We start from the raw sequence: 24,281 nt of genomic DNA, 5'->3' as shown, positions 1-24,281 counted from the left end.
AAAGCTTCTGTTTGGGCGAGTTGTTAATGATCCATTTGCTTCAGTGGTTGTGTTGCTTGTCTTCCTTTCATGTGTCCCGTCTTCCTGCACTCTTTAACAATCACATCACTACTACGATTCACAATTTTTTACCTAATGTGTTTGTCTTGGGTGGCTTGCGAAAATGGCTCAAGCTTGCAGATCTGCAATGTCAACAGGCCGGCATATTAAAGTCCACAGAATGTTAAATTACGGAATAACTTAGACGATGATCTGCGTGCATTGCTAAGTAACCAATTTCAAAAAGAACTGCCTAACTATGTTATTGACATTGTTGTAAACAAATGCTGTGTAGCCCACCCCTGTTATGCCTCTAAGAGAAGAGACAGCAGTATGTGTAAATAAATAAAAAATACTTGAATGCTTCCTTCCCAAAAAATTGATGCCATGCAATGACACCATTTTTCAGACATCAACTGATAATCCGTATCGCATGCTTTGTAGCATTTCAAGCCTTTGTAGCATTTCCAGCAGTCAGCCTGTCTGTAAAGGCGTTTTTTGTTATTGTTTCAGCGATGTAGGTGCCGAATAAACCAAGGCGCAGTGTTAGTGCATGAATCTGTCAATAAGAAGAGCATGTTTATTACTGTTTATCAACGTGTACTGTACGCGTTAAGTGGCCTATGAACCAAGTCCCTCACACATGGATAATCTAGTCCGCAGAAAATGTTGCTTATTTCGCACGAAACGCGACCACAGAATGGAAAAAGACAATTCAGCAGCGAGAAGAGGTAATCGATGTGTTGCGGGTGTGAAAAATGAGATCTATGCATGGGGACAGAGTGCCGAAAAAAACTCCTGACCATAATCAGCTTGGCATTCTTTCCGGCTTTCCTCAGCAGCGCCTCGCGGAAAGTCAACTTCACGTGACCGCATGTTCCCTTTAACAGCGTACCATACTGTACAGAAAACTAACATCCACATCAGTGTGACGCTGCATTTGACCGAAGGTGTGGTTTGACTGCCAATTTATGAGGACTGGAAAAAATACATCACTCGTCTGACATCCGCACTGTGCAGAAAGTTGTGTGAACTCTGGTGTGCAGCTCCTTAACTTATGTTTCGAACAGAAAACTCGCAGTGACTTAGTGCGAAGTACACTGTAGGAAATGGCTTGTTTGATGAGAAGGGGCCTGGTCTTGCAGCGTCAGTAATCGTAATTTTTATTTTTGGTTAAGTACTCAAACAATGAATACAGGGGAAAGGATGATGCACTGCTGCTGCTGCTTGCCATTTACTGCTCGCACTCTTGCACAGACGTATGCAGTAAAGAGTGCTGGCACTGTGAATGAATAAGAATCATCATCATGACGGCAGGTTTCTGCAGTAAAATGTCGGCCGGAGTAGATGTGCAGTTTTAGCTTTTCAGACTATGAATAATTTCTGTTCAGACAATTTCTCCGGTTATCAGATACGCTTCTTCCCGTTACAATATGTAAAAGATATGTTGGCATCTGCATACTCTGCAATGAAAGCTGAGGAAACCACCATTCTCTGACTTTTACATTTTTGCAATGCTCGTGAAAACAATCATTTAAATGTACCCCAGTCTGCCGTTAAAGAAAGCGTACCTAAGACAGCGGAATCCAATGTACAATGAATCCTGTGCACTAGAAATTCGGCCGCCACGGCCGGGATTGAACCCGCGTCTTTTGGGCCAGCAACCGAGCACCGTAACCACTAAGCCACCGCGGCGGGTGTTGGGGTATAGTCTCCAGCGCATTTAAGCTGTTGCATAGCTTGAAAATCAGGCAGCAAACTAATGTCAGTGTTTTTTTTTCTGCACAGTACTAGCTGCAATACTTTGTAGGATGAGGGCAACCACTTCTGGGAAAAAAGTGTACAGAGAAATATGTAAGGAAAAAATTCCACTGCACAATATTCAGTGTATTAGACCCTGCTGCCATTGGGCAGGTGTTCAGAAGGGCACACTGGGGTGCATATTTTTTCCGCTCCTCCCGCCACAGTTTCACTTGAGGCTGCAGGATGTGAAAATAAATTTTCAAATGACCACCTCCATAAGCATTTAAACATTGTAAAGAAAATAATGGAAGCTTCGTCAACCTTTGTTGCGCCAACCTGTACCTGCAAAGAGAACAAAGCCACTCAAAAAATAATGAAAACAAAGCTGTTCACTTGCATTGCGATGACCACTCGGGAAAAAAAGCACACAAGAAAAACAGTTGCAGTGAAAATTAAGCGGTATTTGGTCTTGAGATATGACTGCGGTTAAGTGCAGAGGAACTGAGCTTAACAGCAGTTCAAAGCTCTAAATTTACAAGTATAAACAGCAAGAACAGTTTAATTTAGTCCAACCAGTGAGGAATGAAACCGAAATTAAACTTTGGGAGTTAGACAGGTCCAACACTTGACCTCAGCTTTGACGCACAGACTCTAGCATCGATACTGCCAGATTCGGGAACGGCTCAACTCAGCAGTGCAGTGTCTGTCATTGTGCAGACATCCTGCACAAGAATTGGAATTTCGTTAGGGAACATGCAAATGATGCTAACATGAACACAGAAACATATGCAAACAGATAGGTGAAGCAGGGAACCTATAACTCCAGTACACAAGGTACAAACGCACACAGAAACCTGGAAGGATTTTGCATAGCCAACAAAGCCCACATATACATTGGCTCACCATCATTGATACAGTCAGCCAAGAAACCGCATTCCTCTCAGGGAGGTCACAGGCAAATGAATGTGCGCATCAATGACATCCTCCTCGTGAGTCCTGCAGCTGATGCAGTAGACCAGGAAGTGATGAACAACTGGTGAACAAGCAAGTCGTCTACAGGGCCACTGTGGATACAACAGCAAACACAGAATCGGACACCCAGTGTGAATCTTGCCATCATGTCTCTCATGGCCTGTGAGGCACTTCGCACCGCAGTACAACTTTTGCGACCGGGAAAATGTTCAAGTTTCCAAGATTATAATTTGCAATTCACTGCTTGTTGTTATGCAGAAAAGCATACTGTAATCCCAGTGTATATATCTGAATAAATGTCTTCTTTTTATTTTGCTTCCCAATTTGTTATGGAAAGTTTTGACAGGGGACGAAAGTACCATATTAACGAGGCATGCCTCTATAACCATGCAGTATTCGAAAAACACCACCTGGTTTCGCATAATATGCATGGCCTTCCTAAAGAACGCCCCTCATCCCTGCTATTACAAAAAAAATACATAAATGGTAGGGCAGTAAGTTGAGCACACAGAAAAGGTATTATGCAAAACTTTCTGAAGTAAACAGCAGCCAGCCAAACAATCTTCAGTGTTTATTTTGAGAGTCCTTTTCCAATTATGAGGAAGCCCACTAACTTTGCACGCATCTTCTATTGTGGCTTTATCAAAGGACGAACAGCATGATAAACACTGCCACTATAGTGGGAGTGATGCATAGGGATGAAAGAACAGATGTGCTAACTTGCAGACAGTGGCTACATACAGAGTGCTACAACGTGGAGTTTCTGGAGTGCACCCATGGCAATAAACAGTCTCACAGTAAAGTATTCCTGCATCATGGTCGGCTGCTGAAGTGTCAAGCAAGAGTGATTTCTGCATATTTCCAACCCAGTCTGCTGGCACTTAGTGATTGCCAAATGGCCATTACTTCAAACAACATTTCTGGTCATGTGCCACTCTGTGTCAAAAAGAGGTGGCACCTTGCCCATTTTCAAAGTTCACTCGCACTTGACAAGGAAATGCGAGAACCAGTCAGAAAGGCAATGCAGCAAGCAATACGGCACTCGATGTAAACAATAGGATTTCAAGTCAGCATGATATGTCCGGCAGTCTGTCCCACACCTCCATTTCAGAAGGGACGCAACTTTCAACAAAATTTAGTTTATTTCTAGCTGTATTTACATGAAATGATTTAAGCAATTTAAAAATAATTTTATGACTGCTCTCACCAAATGTCACTGTTTTATGTGCAGAACATTATTTTCCAATATATATTTTTCTTGAAACCTGCAAAGCTAAGAAAATATGGCAGAAGGCTAGTTCAACATTCATTGTTCTTGCAGGGTGAAGTCATTCTTGTAATTCTTTTTGTTTTGCAAAGCTCAAATTTTTGTTTTGAATTTTTGAGATTCAGTGTTTGTTGACATATTAAAGTGAGAAGACAATTTCATACAAGAAATTTAAAATTCATAAATTTGAAAAAAAAAACAGTTGTCTAGACCTGGGCTGCGGTCCTAGGAGTGCAACGAAACGAGTGGTCCAGAAAACATAAAACTGTTGGGGACAAGTATGCTCCGTAAGGCATGTATCTAGGCAGAAAACCTTAACGGAGAAAATTGCCGCCCCGCCGCGGTGGCTCAGTGGTTAGGGCGCTCGACTACTGATCCGGAGTTCCCGGGTTCGAACCCGACCGCGGCGGCTGCGTTTTTATGGAGGAAAAACGCTAAGGCGCCCGTGTGCTGTGCGATGTCAGTGCACGTTAAAGATTCCCAGGTGGTCGAAATTATTCCGGAGCCCTCCACTACGGCACCTCTTCTTCCTTTCTTCTTTCACTCCCTCCTTTATCCCTTCCCTAACGGCGCGGTTCAGGTGTCCAACGATATATGAGACAGATACTGCGCCATTTCCTTTCCCCCAGAACCAATTATTATTATTATTATTATTAAATTGCCCGTTTCTTGAATGTTTCGTCACTATTCACAGCCGTCGAGGTTCATGAAACAATTTTTTTTACAGTACTTCCCAGTCGATTTCAAGAATTAAATTTGGCGACAGCAGAGTCATTCCACGCGAAAGGAGATGCACCAAATTCTTGGTATTTTAGATTTTGCTGAGAAAATTCATGGAAGACCAGTCCCAACAGAAGTGTAGAGACTTTCTTTCAAAGAAAAAAAAAATTCTCCGTATATCATGCTCCAAAGTGTAAAACATCACCTTCAACTGGGCATTTTGCAAGAATTATTGTTCAGGAACCGGTCCTTGTTGGCAAAGTTTATATCCGCATGTAGTCAGGTATTGAGATGCCCTGTCATGCCTCAAAAAATAAACTGTGGATGATGCCATATTGGTTTAAAATGGAAGTGCTTAACAGGAGAAAAATTTGAAGATTTCCGCATTTTTTAAACTAAACTTGGAGTCTAAATTTAAGCAAACGTTTTTGGAGTTTTGCCTGAAACCTTGATCTAGCACTGTTTGAATTAAACTTGAACCTTGCGTTGTTCTGTAATTTAATAAAAAGTACATAGATTTCTGCGGAAACAACCACATTGAGGACCAGAAAACGCTTTGTGGGCAACGGTGCTAGAGAAAAAAATCAGCCAAATGGTCAACCCATTTAGTTTCGCATATTAAAAAAACTAGAAAAATATTTTTTGTTCGCAAGAAATAAATTTTTATAAAGGAGTTCCAGCGATGTGGTGCGAGAACCTGTTATGGTCCGTCCGGTAAAACGCTGCTTTTATTTCCGGCCTTGCTAAACTCTAGCAATTGCCATTAGCATTGGACATATTGTGAGAAGATGGCGCAGCGGAGCCATTTCAGTATTTTCATTTATTCCTAAAGAATATGTTTGGGCGGAATACTCATGGTATACAGGATGTGCCATGTTATTCCCTATAGATAGACCTAAACGCAGGATTTAAAAAGCCAATCTGAAAGTGTTAGATGTATAAGCATTTATTATTTACATTGCACTTGACTGAGGCATCAGCCTCAACGATTATTCAACTTCCAAAGCTGTGGTGTACAGCAAATGCAATGTTTAATAAACCATTTGTATTGAATTAAATCGGACACCTTGTGTGCGCACAAAATATGAAGGGAGACTGCATACTACAGCATAACAAAGGGTTATAACATCATGTGGCCTGAATTGGGAACAGCTGGGGATAAGAGTTAATGGAGAATACCTGAATAATCTGTGTTTTGCTGATGACATTGCCTTGCTGAGTCACTCACGAGATGAATTGCAAAGCTTGATCAATGATTTAGACAGGCAGAGCAGAACGGTGGGTCTAAAAATTAACATGAAGAAAGCCAAATTAATGTTCAATAGCCTAGCAAGGGAAAAGCAGTTCACAATTGGAAGCGAGATGCTGGAAGTGGTAAGGGAATATGTCTACTTAGGGCACGCAGAGACTGTTGATCTGATCACGAGAGGGATATAACTAGAAGGATAAGAAGGGTGGAGCGCATATGGCAGGTTCTCTCAGATCATGAATAGCAGTTTACCAATATCCCTCAACAGAAAAGTGTACAACAGCTGTATCTTGCCGGTACTCGCCTATGGGGCAGAAACGTAGAGGCTAACGAAAAGGGTTCAGCTTAAGTTAAGGACGACACAGCGAGCCATGGAAAGAAAAATGTTAGGTTTAACGTTATGAGACCGGAAGAGGGCAGAGTGGGTGAGGGAACAAACACGGGTTAATGGCATCCTAGTCGAAATTAAGAGCAAGAAATGGGCTTGAACAGGGCATGTAATGCGAAGGCAAAACAATCATTGGTCCTTAGGGGTAACGGAGTGGATTCCAAGAGAAGGCAACAGTAGCAGGGGACGGCAGATAGTTAATTGGGCGGATGAGATTAGGAAGTTTACGGGGATACGGTGGCTGCAGCTGGCAAAGGACAGGGTTAATGGTAGAGACATGGGAGAGGCTTTTGCCCTTCAGTGGGCGCAGTCATGCTGATGATGATAATGATGAAGATAGATAGCGTGCTCATATACTTTTGTCGGCATTCTTAGCGATATGAAAGCCTCAGTTACCTTCCTTTCAGCTTTACCTCTTGTCTTTGCAAAGAACACTGTGTTTTCAAGCGCAGGGCAGCAGCCATGTTTCTTGCATTTACTACAGTGCATTGCCAAATGGGCATACTCCCACACGGCAGGCGAATCTCGGCCTGTATTTCAATTTGTGTCCCTGTTGAAAACATCCCTTTCAGTGACACCTAATTGGCTAAAATGCCAGAAGCAGATGTGCATCTACTTCCGCCATTTGGGGCAGTCAGGTGTCACCGAATGGAATTTTGAAGACTGCGCAAAACAAACAACACAGGAGAAAGACAGACCAAACGAGTGCAACTCTGCAACTGTGTATTCACTTGGAAAGCGAGTGAATAGATCAGCAAAAAGGCTAGACCAGGCTTCAACAAGCTGGCTATCCTACTCTGCTCAGTTGCCAAAGTGTTATTGAAAAAGGTTAAAAAAAGAAGAATGTAATAACAGAGCAAAAAACGATGTTGCCAAACAGAAAACTAAACCTGTGATAATTCCTTATATTCATAAGATGGCACACAATCTGAAACATGTTGAGGCAAAGTTTAAAGTTCGTGTAGTTTTTCCACCCCCAAGAAGCTGTTCTCCTCGTGATGCAAAATGGATTCAAACACACCGAAAAAGCAGAATGCCAGAAAAAGCATGTGACGCTGTTTGTGAAATGTGCAGTGGGTGTAGTTTATCAGATCCCGCTGACGTGTGGGAAATCTTACATTGACCAAACGGGCTGATGTATTAATGATAGCCTTGCTGACCATAATCACGCATTAAAGAACGGCACGGGTTCTTTCTTACCACATTACTGTAAAGCCTGCAGGGAAAAAGAAAAAAAAATGCCAGGCAAAGCTGAAGGAAACAAAAATCCTAAGCAGGGGCAAAGATACTACAGCCCGTGATCTTATAGAGGCGTTCCACATCAACAAAGGCAGAAGAGATTATGTAAGCACACGCTCCCTTACAATTGACAGAAAAGAAAGTGTCTTTTTAGATATGTGCTGAGACACTTTTTTCTATAGCCATTTGTTACCTTATTGTTGCACTTGTTTCGTCTCTCTTCCCCCAGCGTTGTCTGCTTTGCGCGTCTGCTTTCAAAACCATGCACCAACTTAGCCCCCGAGAGAGTATTACCGAATGGGATGTTTTTGAATGAGCCGCAAGTTGGAATAAAGGGCCGTGTTGATGGCCCTGAGGCGCATTTTGTTTGCTTATGTCTTTTTTTGTTAACTCTTTGAGCTCTTAATCTTTTGCTCAACCTTGGGTACACCTTGACAAGCTTACGAGAGGTCTAAAATTTGTGGCCGTTAATTGATGGAACGAAAGACAAAGGTTGTACCAGAAGAGTCTATTCATTCAAACATCTCTCAACATATTTGCCATTGATGTCAGTGTGTTTCTTGTTGTGACAGATTTATTTTTCCTAATATGCTTCGAAATTATTCCTTTGTAGCTTTTGCAATTCACTGTTCCAAGTGGCAGTGGTCTCATTTCTGGAAATAAACAGTGGTCCCAGATGAATCTTCATTCACAAAATGCTGTTGGAATTCAACAAATCAAAAGATGGGCCTGAGCTCATAGTGAAAATGGTGCAGTATCCTTGTTCATTTTTGTTCTTTTAAGAATGTCGCCGTTGTCTTAGCACCATCTCCACATTTTTCTCATATTTATAGTCAGTATGTGTATTTGGAAAAGCACCATGAAGCAGTTATGCCTCTAAAACGACATAGGAACGCCACTCTAAGCTTGACAAGACAGAACATTCATGCAGCAAAATGTATTGCCAAAGTCCACAAAAATTTGGAGCTCCTCGCATAAATGGCACCAAAAACATAGGCTTACTCGTTACCTGCCTGCAGCTTTCTTGATGTGAGAAACATAATGCAGGTAAGGCATGGAACACACTCGCTTCCTCTCTTCATTGCTCTTCAAATTCTGTGTGTGTGTAGTTCTGATGTTTCTTCCTTCCTTTCTTGCTTTTTCAGTTTCTTTTTTTTTACAGGACTATACCCACCAAATCTATGCTTACGTGTTTTCTTGTTTAAAACGATGCGTTAGACATTAGTATATATGGATCACACCATACACATCAGTTGCTAAATAATTTACAATCGAACTTCCTCTTGATGCTGTTTTGATTCCAGCAGCAAAGAGATGGTTGTGATATCAAAGGTCGGTGTACGCCACATGCGGCATAAAATAAACTGCAATATAACTGCTCCTTCTTTGTTTTCATTAACTGCAATGCTAAAACCAGCCTGTCTCAAGAGTGAGAATGACTACAAATGAAGAAGCAGTGACCTATACTGACCTTTTATGTCATATCCATTGTCCGGCTGTCTAAACCGAAACAGCATGAGAAAATAAATTGCATTTTAAATCACGTAGCAGGCCTAGCTAAATACTATGTGGTGATCCATGTATTCTAATATCTTATGCTTCACTACAGAGAAGACAATATGTAACTAAAGTTAGGTGTCATTTTCGAAAGTGAGTGACAGTATGACATTTACTGTGGCCTACCTTTATTCTTGTTTAACCATGTTCACAATACATCAACCTTTTCATGCAGTTCAGGTTATAGTAACTGCACGAAGCTTATCTATGTAATAAAGTACACTACTTGTGCAATGTATGAAAGAACTCTGACTGGCACCTACAAAATGTGCCAACTTTCTTCTTCTGTCATGAGCATGTTTGCAATTCGTAACGGTTGGAGAAAGCTTAGCTAGCACCACAAGCGGCCATCTCAGCAAGAATGAAACTAATTATGACCTCACTGACATCATGCCTGGCCTCATCTTTTTTTTTAAATGCATATAATTTCATACATGTAGAATTTCAAGCGAAATTAGCACAGCTCAAAACGGGACTAAGCCTTTGCAAGTTTGTTCAGCATTACACTATGTGTATGAGCCTTTCAAATATTGAGAACTGGAAGTGATTTCCTCACTAAATTCCCTTCAGATATAGTTTCATGCACCTACATTTCGAGCAATCTATCTCGAGTCAACATACACTGAAGCTGGGTGCAACGCTAATGAGGTGTATATTTCATTGTTTGCCGTTCAGAAACTGTACGCCACAGCTCTCTGGAATATGAAATTGCGCATATGAAAGATCTGTTTTTAGATGGACCAGCTTATTATTAGTCATTATACAACCTCACTTACACAGCTTTAGACCCGATATTCAAAAGCAATCTTTGTACAACGTACAGTTATAAGCAGGTTTTATTGCTCTCTCAGTGCATAGCAATCGTGAACCTCATAACTAAATTATTTAAGGATGAAGTGCACTTTTGAGAGTAATTTTAAAGTGCTCTGAAAAATTTCAGCCCCCAAATGAATGCTGCATAACTACACACAATATAAGCTTTAGTTATGACTGGGCACAAATCAAACAAAACTTAAAAGAACATTGAGGATAAATTAAAGTTGTCCTGCTACTCGACAGACTATGATATTCTAATGTCAAAGGAACTGCTGTCACCGAAAACTGAGCTTTAATAAGAAGGAAAACACCAAAAAGTGAACTACAGGTGTTGTCATCACCAGCTGATTTTGCAAGTAAACTGCGTGCATGCGTAGGCACCAAATTTTGGGCATATCCAAAAAAAGCCAGAAAATACCAGGAGGTTCTAAAACATTTGCATGATTGAACAAGATGAAAATAGCCCAAGTTGTGGCAAATTTCTAACAAAAAAAAGAAACATTACCTTGAATATTTACCTGTACCATTCACGGTACCTTGTTCTTCACAACTTCTTTCTGTTCTGCTCTAAGAAGAAAGTCCACAGGGTAAACTGTTCTGTGGTCGTGCAACGCAGCCATTTGCACATACATTGAATTAAGCTTGCCTAAACGGCACTCTTTTACGCCATGTATTCAGCAGTCTCTTACGCACTAAAAAAAAAACGGACAGCCCAATGTCCCAGATAAATTGGCCAAACGGCACTCTTTTACGCCATGTATTCATGTAGTCTCTTAGCACACACAACACAAAAAAAAACTGGGACAGCACAGTTGTCCCAGATAAATTACTCACCTTCATTAAACTTATCCCATACCACCCCTACGGCCGACATCGTTGCTTCACCGCCTCGCCGGCGTCGATGCAAAGAATGAAAGAGAACAAAATACCCACCTTGAATTAAGCTTGTCCAAATGGCACTCTCATAGTCTGATAGTCGCCGCAAGCGGCAGTCATCATTGCTGTCATCGAAAAGCACGAACACCCAGAGGCGGCAGGGCGCCGCCATTTGCAATTACCTGCGTCGCGTCTATTTTCCACATTTTGCCATGGGAAGAGCTGCTCCGCGTGCGCGTTGGCATAGGCAACCATGGCATATACATAGTTGTCATGGCGAAAGCTGCTCCGCGCGCGCGTTGGCATGGGCAACATTGGGCTTGTCTGCAGCGGCTAGCAAACGGAAATACGCGACCCCGCCAACCGGTGGAAGCAGAGCGCAAGCCAAAACCGCAAAGGGGTAGGCTTCAAGGGTGGGGTCTCCCAGGCTATGAGCAAAGATAGAGAGACGAGGAAATTTAGAATCTACAGAAAACAGTAGAGAAGTTAATGGGGATTGTCTAATCACTATGATCCAAAAATCAAAATTTGAAAAATCCGCAGCAGCAAAAGCCGGGGCTCCCTCCTCCGTAACAGCTGTCGGTAATTAGGCAAACCTCCTCGCGGCCACAGACGCCGCCGTCGAGGCATGAGGAAGAAAAATGTAACGGAGGCGTCTCTCTCATCGCCGGTGAAACGCAAAATTAATAACCTAGATCCAATTCAGGAATTAGAGAAGAAAGTAGAAATTTTGATGAAATTGGATTCAGAAAGTAATGATTTCATGAATCATGAATATACAAATCGAGGCAATCCTATGTGCCATGCAAAAGTAAGGCGAAGACTTGCAAATACTAAGGAAAGAAATGGTAGCCGTCAACACGTGGCAGCAAAATACTGAACAGGCATCTGCGCAGCTTCAAAATGGCCAGACGCAGAAATGAAAATCAAATTTCGCAGTGGCACTGTCGCGGGTTTCAGGCTAAGAGGGCCCTTTTGAAACAGTATCTCCCACTAATAGATGAGACGCCCCTGGTGATTGTCCGCCAGGAAACTGGAAATTGTGCAAAATTAGCGGGTTATCACTCGTTTCATAGCGATAGATGAGAGAAATGAACCGTAACCAGCTTCGTTAAACGCAGCATTGTACCGATAAAGCACGACCTAAACTCGCCAGGTATTGAAAATATATTTCGAAAAATATTTACTGGCAAAAGGAAGGCCCCTACCTTATTCCTACTAAATTTGTACAGCCCGCCTTGGCAGCTGAAAATTATATTTACAGCCTTGGTACGCAAAGCCATCAAGATAGCGGGGAAAAGCCCTTTGGTAATTTCAAGGGATTTTAACGCGCAGCACCAGGAATGAGGCTAAGCGAAACAAAACCCAAAGGGCAGACAGCTGTGGCAGGACGCGCACGAGCTAAGGCTCACCCTACAAACAGACCATGGATAGCCCACGAGGGTGGGGAATAGCGTCTGTGCAAACACCTCCTCAGATCTGACATTCTCAAAGACACTAACATGTCTAGAGCGGTACAACTGAGAGCAAAATTTTGGAAGCGATCATTTTATTATCGTTTCGGCCCTCAAATAAGGCGTGAAAACGCGCAGGGAGCGACAACCGGCCGTGACTGCATGTGATCGCTTCAGGACACTGAGAGGAGCCGCGGAATAAGGGCGAATCGAGAAGCTAGACGAATGTACGGAGACCCTCAAAAGGCACGTTGGAGAGGCGACCAAGACGATTGAAGAGGATAATGCCCACGCTATAGCAGACAGTCGTTTGCTCCACATGTGGGAGACCAAGCATAGTATGGAAAGGCAGCTAAAAAAGCAATGATGGAATCGCAGCCTGAGAAGGAAGATCGCGAGACACAAAAAGGAAATTGAAGATTACGCATTTAAATTATGCGAACAGATTTTGTGCAACAGATGCTACGACATGGAGGGAGACATCAATCTCTTCAATACGTGGAGCATGCCCGGCATCTGCTGGACCCGACGAGCTCGCCAACGCAGTCTCGAATTAGATTACCAAAGGTCATCAATCTCTTCAATACGTGGAGCATGCCCGGCATCTGCTGGACCCGACGAGCTCGCCAACGCAGTCTCGAATTAGATTACCAAAGGTCCGGCACGAGTTCGAGGGAGACGATGCAGATTTCATGAACAAATTGGTAAAAATGCACTTTGGGAACACTCAATGTTCCCCACTCCCGGACTATGGTGGGGCTTCGAATGAGGCTCTCGGCGCCCCCCTTCTAAGAGGCGGAGGTACGGGCAGAAATTGTCAGACTAAAGACAAATTCGGCTCCTGAGCCTGACGGAGTCACGAATACGATGCAAAGGGATTTAGACGATGAATCAATTCGACTCTTAACCGAATATATGGGAGAAGTTTGGAACAAAGGCAAGCTACCAGAGCAATGGAAGACAAGCAACGTTATACTCATACCGAAGCCGGGAGAACCCTCCCAACTAGACAACTTCGGGCCAATTTCCCTTACGTCATGCGTCGAGAAATTGATGGAGCACGTCATGAAAACAAGGCTGACGGGCTTCATGGAGAAAAACAACCTGTGTCCGCACGAGATGGTTTGTTTCCCGCCACACTTGTGCACGTAGAAAGAACGTGGGCCTCCGACTTAAACACATCATAGACTAGAGCTCCAAAGACGGGAAAGTAATTTTAGCCCTAGATCTCAGCAAAGCGTTTGACAATGTCGAACATGAGGCGATCCTCAACCGGCTGAACGAGCTCGTTGAGGGGAAGAGAACTTACGAATGTATCAAGGACATCCTATCGAGCAGGAAAGCCTCCATGATATTCCAAAGCCTAGAGTCACCCCCCATTGAGTTGGGAAGCAGGAGAACGCCGCAGATATTGGTCTTCCCGTTTCTCTTCAACGTGGCAATGAGAGGGCTCCCGTGCCGATTAAATGACTAGATAAATTTTAGCATTTACGCGGACGATATCAATCTCTGGGTCAACCGAGGGAACGATGCATACATGGAAGAACGGTTACAGGCCGCAACAAATATCATTGTCGAATGTGCAGCCGAAAAGGGGCGCGCGTGTTCGCCGCAAGTCAGAACTTGTTGTATATAACCCAAACACCTCCAATGTAAAGAACGCGGGGATATTAAAGTTAAAGGGGCTTACATGCAGGTGCCAAATTTGGATGAAACAAGGATCTTGGGTGCCATAATCCAATCCCACGGATACAACGGGGAGGCCTTTACAAAGTCGTAGCAATACGCGATGCAAACTCTAGGACTTATAAGAAAAATCGCGGTTAAAGGCAGAGGTTGAAAGAGAGGAACATGCTTAGGCTAATACAGGCGCACGTAATCAGTATAATTAGTTACGCAACACCTCTTAGATATAAAAACCGGACAGAGAAAGACAATAGATGCACTCATTAGCAAATGTGTTAAAAAGGCACTAGGGCTACCCATGGGTACCTCGACGGAGAGACTGTTTCGATTAGGGGTACATAATACATAGATAGAACTAGTGGAAGCGGTGCGCGCCTCTCAAATTGAGAGACTCAGCACAACGGAAACAGGCAGGGTAATCCTAGTGACAGTTAAAATAAATCACGAAAGTGGGATGCAAATGAAAGTTGAAATTGACAGGGAATGAAGGGACACTTTGGTAGTCCCCCTTCCCAAAAAATATGCACCTGGAGTTCAGCGTTGAACGAGGGCCAAATGAGCTAAGGCTCTAGAGCCGAGGTTCGGCAATATGGAGAAAGCGGACGTAGCGTATGTTGATGCGGTGGGTGGCGAGACGTGAGCGGCAGTAGCTTCGGTCGTCAACGGCCAAGGGGCCCCAGTCTCCGCGGCAGCCATGCGAAGGAAGTTGCTATAGCGCTCGCCTGTGAAGGAACAAAAACAAAATTCGTAGTAAGCGACAGTAAAACTGCCATTCAAAATTTTGGAAGAGGCAGGATCTCACTGGAATCGGCCAAGATCATTAGCCAAAAACCACTGGAGAGGAAAATTCATTAATGTGGACACCCGTACATGCCGCCGTCCCCGGTAACGAGGAGGGTCACGAGCTAGCCCGAGTTCTGTATTTCCGGGTAGCCGTAGAGCCACCCGAGCACTGGGGGAAAGAGGAGCGCCTTCAAAATTACGGGGAAATTGTTAACCATTACACATTGGGACGTGGGCTTGTCCCCCACCAGGCCCAAAATTAAACAATCGAGAAGCGGTCGCGGGGAAGCGGTTACAAACCAATGCATTTATAAAACCGGTATGAGCTTACCACGTGTGCCCACAGCTAAGGTCGCATGATCGATGCACACACTGTAGGGCGAGAGGGACCCTCGACCACATAATTTGGGAGTGCCCAAATTCTCCCGAGGCGGGTAAAAATATTGAAAGTAGAGAAGCTTGGGAGACCCTGCAAAGAAGCCCTGACCCTGAGCTCCAGCGTTACACCATCCATCTGGGGGAAGAGGCCGCTACCAGTCAAGTACTGCCAGCCAGCCTCTAACCGCGGACGCGCAACTCCCCGTCAACAAGGCCTGCGTGCCGGGGGCGAGGAGAAACGTCTTTCCTGGTGGAAATTAAAGCTGTTCACTCTTTCTATCTCAGAACCGTGCCCGCACGACTCACACTTGTGTGAGGGCCCCTTCTCACCGCGGGAATCTGTTGCTAAACCGCTGTCGTCACTTCAGATGACGCGGTTGTTGCGACGTGCTTCCTTTCAATCTTTGCTGTCATATCTCTTTCTATGTACATATAATTTATAGATACAATTTTTCTCATGAAATTCTCTGTTCTAAGGGTTTGTTATTTTTTTATCAAGCAGACAAAGAAGCGTCTTCAAACCGAGACCACAAAACAGCCTCCCCCCCCCCCCCCCCCGCTTTCTTTGCCGAATCTCCACGACCGGACAGCGAGATGGTGCCACCGGTGTCATCGCTGAGCGAGCGGCTTTTGTGGGTGTCAAGGCATAAAAAAGGTACGTGATCCCGGCTCAAAGAAAAGAATGGTTAAATGAATGAAAAAAAAGCTTCCAATCTGATTAAGCCGAGGCATTTGTTTCATCGTCGCCGCAGACGACGCCAATATCAGTCGAACGCACACTACAGGAGCTCCAAGCATAGATTTTTACTGTCTTCCCACAATTCCCGAAGACATAAACCTGCTAACCCACCTTTTCAGAGATGTGCGATGAATGAGAATCAATCATAATCATAATCTAATCTGTTCCGGAAAGTACCTCAAACAAATGTGGTATAAAAGAATTCTACCGACGCAATTCCATTTGCGAGAGAAATATGAGCACGAACAATTCTCCGGTTCAGCTGATAGCAGCATTCTATGGCGCGCGTTTGACTGCGGAACACTCTGTATAGTAGGACCACAACTTGAAAAGAGTGCTAGGTTTTTAACGTAGTGATAACCGGGTAGACGTGTGAAAGCATGCGTTCATTCTTTGTCTCTTCTCTCTGGCATCTCCACGGGCAAGCAACCTCGTTTCTCGCTCTTCATCGTCACACCCTCGCTCCACTCGGCTTCAGCTGGAGGGGGGGGGGGGGGCGGCTCCTAAGAACTTACGCGAGTTTTCTCCTTTTGAATGCAGTTGGCACGTAATCATGGCGCTAGACATTAAAGGGGCGTTGGACAACGTCAGCCATAAGGCAATACTAACAGGCCTCAGCAACTTGGGTTGCGGCAAGAAAATATACGGGTATATCAAGGCATTTCTAACAAACCGCACAGCAACGATAGGACTGGGTGAAATTCGCTCCGAGCGTTTCCACACGATCAATAAAGGAACGCCGCAGGGATCAGTAATATCCCCAATTCCTCTTCAACATCTCGATGATTGGCTTAGCAAAACAGTTGGAAAATGTAGAAGGCGTACGACACGCAATATATGCCGACGACATCACAGTGTGGGTCACGAAGGGCTCGCTCGGTGAGAAAGAGGGAAAGTTACAGGAAGCAGCCACATGCGTAGAGAACTATGTCAGAGATAGAGGCCTTGCCTGCTCAACAGAAAAATTAGAGCTCTTAAGAATCTGGAGAAGCAGACAAAATCACACAGTACCGGAGGACGAGGAACTCAGGATAAACGTCTATCTAGAAGGACAACCGATTCTGGAAAAAACGATCATTAGAATACTGGGAATGTGTATCCAATCGAACCAAAGATGCACACACACCCTAAAATTAATCAAAGCCTCGGCGACGCAAGTGGCGCACATGATAACCAGGGTCTCCAGAAGGAGGCACGGCCTGCGGGAAAATGACACTTTAACACTCGTCAGAAGCCTCGTAGTAAGCAGAATAACATACAGCCTCGCATACTACAACTGCACTAAGGGAGAAATACTTCAGGCAGATACAATAATACAATAATAAGGAAAGCATATAAGTTAGCGCTCCATCTACCGCAAGCAACCTCAACGGAGAAACTCCTAGCCCTGGGTTTGCATAACACCTTTGAAGAGCTGAGAGAAGCCCAACTTGCGGCGCAGCTACAAAGGCTAAAACAAACCAAAGCTGGGATAGCGCTCCTAAATAGGTGTGGCTACGAAGGTGCGCTGCAAGAAACAAGAAGAACAGAGCGGATACCTGACGAATATCGCAACACACTCAGGATAGCCCCGATACCGAAAAACATGGATCCAAACCTGCATAAAGGACGCAGGGAAGCTAGGGCAAAATACGTTCAACAAATCCTAGCCGAAAAAGAAAACACACTGTACACAGACGCGGCTGCGTACCCGAGAGATTCTCGAGAAATCAGAAACAGAATGGTAGCAACGGCAATAAACTCTGCACACAGGGAAATAGCCAGCGCATCATTCAAGGACTGTGCGGCCGAGGAAGCCGAAGAGGCTGCCATCGCCCTGGCGGCGGCGGAGGGCTACCGTATCGGAAGGTCTCTAACAATATTAACAGACTCGCAAGCAGCATGCCGAAATTACATGAATGGCAAAATAGGACGGAAAGCTCTACATATCTTTAAATCGGCCAGAATGCCGCAAACCGAGGAACAACAACTGCAATACGTAATCATGTTGGTACCAGGACACACCGGGATCGCCGGGAAAGTAGAGGCAGATAGGATTGCTCGAGAGCCCACAAACCGAGCCTCCACTCAAACTGACCTCGACAACCCAGCAGCAGACCCGGTACCCCTGAGCTACTCAGACATTCTAAACTATCACAGGGAAATGCGACTCAAATATCCGCCACCCCATAACAGCCTACACCAACAAGATGCAGTAGGCTGGAGGCTGCTGCAAACGGGGAGTTTCCCCAATCTAAATACCTTAAGTAAAATCTACGCCACGCAATAATGCAGCAAATGTCCGTGGGGTGGAGAAAAACCCACGTTAATGCACATAACGTGGGTGTGTCAGAAAAATAAGGATCTAGCTGCAATAAACAAAAACCCGAGTGCGGAACAGTGGGAGGGGATGCTCTCCTGCGAGGACCCGGCCGTCCAGCGCGGATTGGTGCGGAGAGCCTACCTGGCGGCATACCTCAGTGGAGCCCTGGACCAGTGGCCCCAACCCTGTTAAGACGGGCTGCAATAACTCATCGGAAGATGAAGAAGACAGCCCGCGACCGCTAAGAACACATTTTAATATCAAATATAAATAAAGTTTTTCCTCCTCCTCCTCCTCCTCCTCCAGTTATTCCGAGGCTTCACACAAGAATCTTGGCTGGATTTGAACGTATTAGGTACTGCTTAAGCACTAAAAACAGCAGTTGGTAATAGGCCATGGTCCTGTGTTACTCCCCTGACCGATCACAGCAGTAATTCGACCCGCTCGCACGAAGGAAGTAACACTGTGTAGCTCCCATTGTAATGTTATTCGCGGTGTAATCCTCTCTCCGTTTTAAGGTCAGAAAAGCCTCACTTTGTAGGCGGACACCATGACCGCCTCGAACGTCGGATGAGGCGTCCACCGCCAAAGTCAGCCGGTTAGGCGCAGGGACATTGGTTACCTCGCAATTCGCCAGATGGCGCACTCTCTAAAATCGGCTATTCCGCTCGCGTCGAAGAAACTTCTACGCACAGCCGATTGCAGTGTTTCGTCGATTCCGGGTAACCCAGGAAAGGTCCGCTGTTAATTTATCGAAAAACGCGAATTATCATAAGCTGATTTGCGTTCGGTGATTGAGCCCAAACAGATCAATAGTGTGCGTAGGAGAATTTTGTTCGACCCGGACTGATAAATGCGCAATACGTGGTATGTATTTAAGGGTGTCTGTCTGTCTTTAATGAGGACAGGCCACCAGTGTTAAAATTTTCGCCCCAAAAAAATAAAGCTCGGGCGGCTTGTACGAAGCCAATAAAACAGTTTTATTCGTAATCTATTCCATTCCACGGTCTAAAAAACTCTCTCGGTTCTAGGAAAAGCAAAAGGCACATAGCTAGTTTGTTGGTAGACCCCTCAAGCGTGCCACGAACGCCGGCTAAACGTTTGGAAATGGCGCAGTATCTGTCTCATATATCTTTGGACACCTGAACCGTGCCGTAAGGGAAGGGATAAAGGAGGGAGTGAAAGAAGAAAGGAAGAATAGGTGCCGTAGTGGAGGGCTCCGGAATAATTTCGACCACCTGGGGATCTTTAACGTGCACTGACATGGCACACCACACGGGCGCCTTAGCGTTTCTCCATAAAAACGCAGCCGCCGCGGTCGGGTTCGAAACCGGGAACTACGGATCAGTAGTCGAGCGCCCTAACCACTGAGCCACCGCGGCGGGTCGATAGTGAGATAGAGATGTGGGTTGCATGCATTTGCGCTGACAACGTTGTGGGAGTCACGCAGCACTGCAGCAATAGGCCGCAGCGTTCACAGGGTGACCAACCTGTCGTGGTCAACCATTAATTTAATTCCCAGGGTGGCAGAGTGAACGCGTCGCCTCTTTAATGTGCGGAACGCACTCAACGTTACGACGCCAAGCCGCGTCTAGTTGCCCGATACACCACAGTTTTCGCTCTCTGACCAGGTTCAATAGTTAAACCGCAGCTAATTTTTTTTTCGTGCGAGCAAGGAACTTGCCGAAAAGAACCGATAACCTCTACATCAAGGCAAGCGGGAACGCTGGCATACCAGAGCACGCGAGATGACTAGTGTTGTCAGTTCTTATAAGCCGAAAGCTTTGCATGTCCCATTACGACAAAACCCGTAGTTGTCTGCAACGTGGTGCAAAAAAAAATGACTGGCGGTTTATTACTGCAACGCACTGCCACGTATCTCCAAAGCGCGATTGAGTTGTCCACTGAACCATGTAGCCATTTATAAGCCTTTCCTTTCCCGAGTCTACAAAGTTGATAACGCCAAAGCCAAAGAACGCCGGCACCCTATCGGTCCTGTGCCGCATTTTTGCCACAACGACGCCAACGCATGCAGCGCACAACTGCCAACACCACCACTTCAAAGCTCGACCTATGTCTACTGACCCAGGGAGCCAATTATGCGCCTTTCCTTTCCTCAAAGTCAACGGAACGTCAACAGAAGTGGTCAACGCCATTGGGCCGAATGAACGCAGGTTCCAGTGCCGCGTTTCTGTCACAACATTGTCGACGCCATCGAAATCGGCGCACATCTCTTGTCGCTATCACCACGTAGCTAAAATACGTTCAGCTGTCGTCACGTAGACGCTAAACTCCGCAACCTAGAAATTGGCATCAAGCGATAGAACGGTGCGAACAAGTCGAGTTGCGAATACATGGAGTGGACGCAATGCGACCGAGGCGCGAACAGGGAACTCAGGCGCGGGCGCAGTCGTGAGCGATGTATCTCTCTCAAACATCTCACACCCGTCAAATCACGTGCGACTAGGATAAAACCATTACCGAAAAACATGCGCCCCGTCCGCCACGAAGGAAGACGCAAGCTCGAGGGCCGACCGGACGTACACGCGGCTGACCCGAGAAAGCGTAAGCGACAGCCGCGGTGACGGACGAAGGCAAACTCGTAGCAAACACGACTGCCCGCACAAACTCTTCAGAAGTATCCGAAGAAGCGGAAATTGCCACGGCGCTGACAAACCCGCGAGCGGAAGTGTTTGCCAGCAGTTCAAAAACAGCCACTGGAAATTTTTGCAGGGGCACACTATCTCCTTGGCAATCATCAAGAATTAAGCGAAAGACAGGAAAGGCGTGGAAATGGTCTGGGTGCTGGCTCACTCCTCAAACCCGAGGAACGAGGCAGCCAACGATAAAGCTCGGGGATCTATCGGCCGAGCTGTGGATGCTAACGCGTACGTCGGAATGACAAGATACGGTCTTAGTGATGCTTCTAGCTACCGTAGACCACATATTCTGGGAGTGTTCGACAGAGCGCCGAGCAATGTCGCTTCGAGGCTCGCGTACGCAATCCCTGGCAGACCTTGCTGCTCAGCTCTGACTTGGAAACACAAGTACAGGTCATGACAACAGCCCAAGAGGTCGCCTTCAGTCTCCACTGACGGTCAAGATTAACTAATGCACTACTTACGCGAGCAGATAATAACAGTCTTCCAATCCAAATTCACCCCGGAACTATAATGCTTTCGCATTCATACATGTAAGATGACTTTTTTATCGCGCGCCGATCTTCTGCAGTCTCCATCCGAATAGTACGCAAAACAATGAAACAAAAACACAAATTTCGCTTTTTCCTCTCCTGTTAAAAATGCGTAGCGGACACTTTGTTCCTTAAGTGTTCTCGAGAGAACACAGGGCACCACGTCAGCAGGCGCGGCCTTTTCAGTGCCCTGTGCTGCGAAGCATCGCCGGGCTACTCATGATCGCGATTCCACAACTCAGTCGCACCTTGAGGGCTCCCACGTTAGATTCCTTATTTGCTGCGCTACGAGAGTCGTGTGAAGGCGAAATCCTTACTAGCATTATCACGAGAAAAGCCGGCGGCGTGTGTCAGTGTGCGTGTACCCGCAGATGATACAGAAAATCCGAGCAAGGCAAAGAAAGAAAGGATTACGTCATAACGCGGCCATGGGACGCACAGAGCAAGCAAAGCCCCGCTATTCCGGTCCATCGTGCACATGTTCACTCTACTTACACACACCCCACTGGCTGACCTCAAAGTTGCGCCAATTTTCCCGACTATCTCATACCAAATCTGTGATCAATCCTTTGTACTGCGTTCCGGATGGTGTCATACGATTTCTCTTTGCATATAGCATACGTCTCTTACTAGCTCGCGACGTGTATTCTAACAGTGTCCGAGGGTTTCATTCGCATATCCGTGGATTCAGCGTTCGGAGACGCGTGTTCGCTTCATTTCTCAGTGCGCAAAATGCGTCGAGGTCGAACGCTCACGACAACTGCTAAATGTGCCCTGATTTTTTTTTATTCGCTGTTCCTCACATTTGGCAAGTGCGACAGCCTAAGTAGCAGCTGCACGAGGCGCCAAGATGCAATGTTGTCTACGCGAATTCGTAAGGAATTCACGTTTCGCTTACCAATGACGCGAAGGCAAAGTCGGAGAACGCCCAGCAGCTCCCCGAAAACAGGTATCATGGCGCTTCGCAGCGGTGGTGCGAATGGCGTTTCAGAGACCCCGCTTTGGGTCCACTCATCCGGAGGGAACGCGGAGTATGTTTTTGTACAGTCAGAACCTATTACGAACTTTTCAGGCTCACAAACAGCGCTCTTCAAGCCAAAGGGCGACATTTCTCTCCAAAAAAATGGCTAAAGAATGAGAACAACGCAACATGAGATCCGAGACGGAAATGAGCATTAGAGGTTGACTAAAATTCTATTGAAAGATGGGTGCGCAATAGTGGCCTGAAATTTTGCCTACAAATAACACTGTACTCACCGAAGCTCCAACGCTTGCGTCGAAGCCTCGCGCATCTCTGGGAGTGAAGAAAGTGGGCACACTTTCCATTTTTGCCTGCACGGTGTAATCCACTGAGGTCCAAAGAACAAATCCGTTCATCGCACGATGGCAGAAACCGGGCACACATAACGAAACGTTCACGAAATCAGGTTCACAAAGGATAGCTCTTCGCAACATCCACGAAGAGACGACCAGCCGCCAAAAAAACGCCGCTCACCACGGCAGACTTCTGTACACGCTGACTGACCGAGACTCCAAGCTGTGGCGCGTTCATTGGACCACCGCATCAGCAGACCGGTCATGTGATAAGCGCCGAGCGCTCATTGGCTGATCATTCACGGGCTCAGCTGCGCAAGTTACAGAACAGAGAAAAAAACGAGTCATCAAAATTGTATAAAGCAAAAAAGCAAAAGATCGAACTGGTTTTTTCTTGCGTGGGTTAATTCTCTGGAAGTTTCGCCTTAGGCGACGTCCCCTCACTCCCTCTCTCTGGGCTAGCTGCGGCAGTCTGCATTGTGCCCAAACCCCACCGCGGTGGTTGCGTTTCGATGGAAGTGAAACGCCTAAGGTGCTCGTGCGCCGCGCGATTTCAAATTCCGTTAGATTGAAATTTGGTTTTTGAGGGAAGAAAATGGCGCAGGAAGTGCCTCACGTATCTCAGCAGACAAAAGAACCACGACGTAAGGAAAGGGACACAAGAGGGAGAGAAAGAACAAAGGAAGAAAGAGATGCTGTAAGGGAGGGCTGCGGATAATTTCGACCATTGGGCATCTTTGACGTCCACAGACATTGCACAGCACACGGGCGCCTCAGATGTTTCGCCGCCATCGAAACGCGGCCGCTGCAGTCGGGTTCGTACCCGTCTACTCCGGCTTAGTAGACGAGCGCCCTAACCCCAATACCGTCCTTCGCTCGGCGTTTCCTTATGATGCGTGAACCAAAAGCTTGAAACGCCATTCGTACCACCGGAGCAAAGCGCCACGAAGCCCGTTTTCGGGGAGCCGTACCATGTTCTGCGTCTTGGTCGTCGCGTCTCTTTCGCGTATGTAAATTCGACAACAATGCCGTGTACGAAATTCGGGTCGGCCTGGTAGCAGAGATTATTCCTGAGCCCTGCATCGCGGCACATCTTGCTTCCTTAGTTTTCTAAATCCCTCCATAACTCCTCCGCTTATGGCGCGGTTGAGGTGTACACAGAGATGTGATGTAAATACTGCACCGTTTCATTTCCTCGCAAATCAATTTCATTAGAAGGGCGCGTTTTATTTTCACGGGTGCTAACAAGCACTCTCGCGATGTGAACTTGTGACGCTGTGGTTTTCTAGCCATTCGGGTTTTTGAAAAAACCGAGCTTGTCTAATGCGTCGCGTTGCAACAACATTGTCTTGCGAATACTGTGTTTCATGAGATCATTTTCTTGACAGAAGGGCTCCAAAATCAAGAATGCAACAAATTAGCTGGTACAGGGTAGGTTATTTTCCTCAAGCTGGGCATGCAGCCTGAAATTGTGTGCGGTGAATCGTGTGCAATCGATGGTTGGGTCGATACTTGACATCCAGGCGATAACGGCGCCGGAACAGAAAAAAATGGAGGACCCCTTAA

The sequence above is a fragment of the Amblyomma americanum genome, chromosome 6 (assembly GCF_052857255.1).
Source record: "Amblyomma americanum isolate KBUSLIRL-KWMA chromosome 6, ASM5285725v1, whole genome shotgun sequence".
NCBI classification, from domain to species: Eukaryota; Metazoa; Arthropoda; class Arachnida; order Ixodida; family Ixodidae; genus Amblyomma; species Amblyomma americanum.
This window is presented reverse-complemented; position numbering follows the sequence as displayed.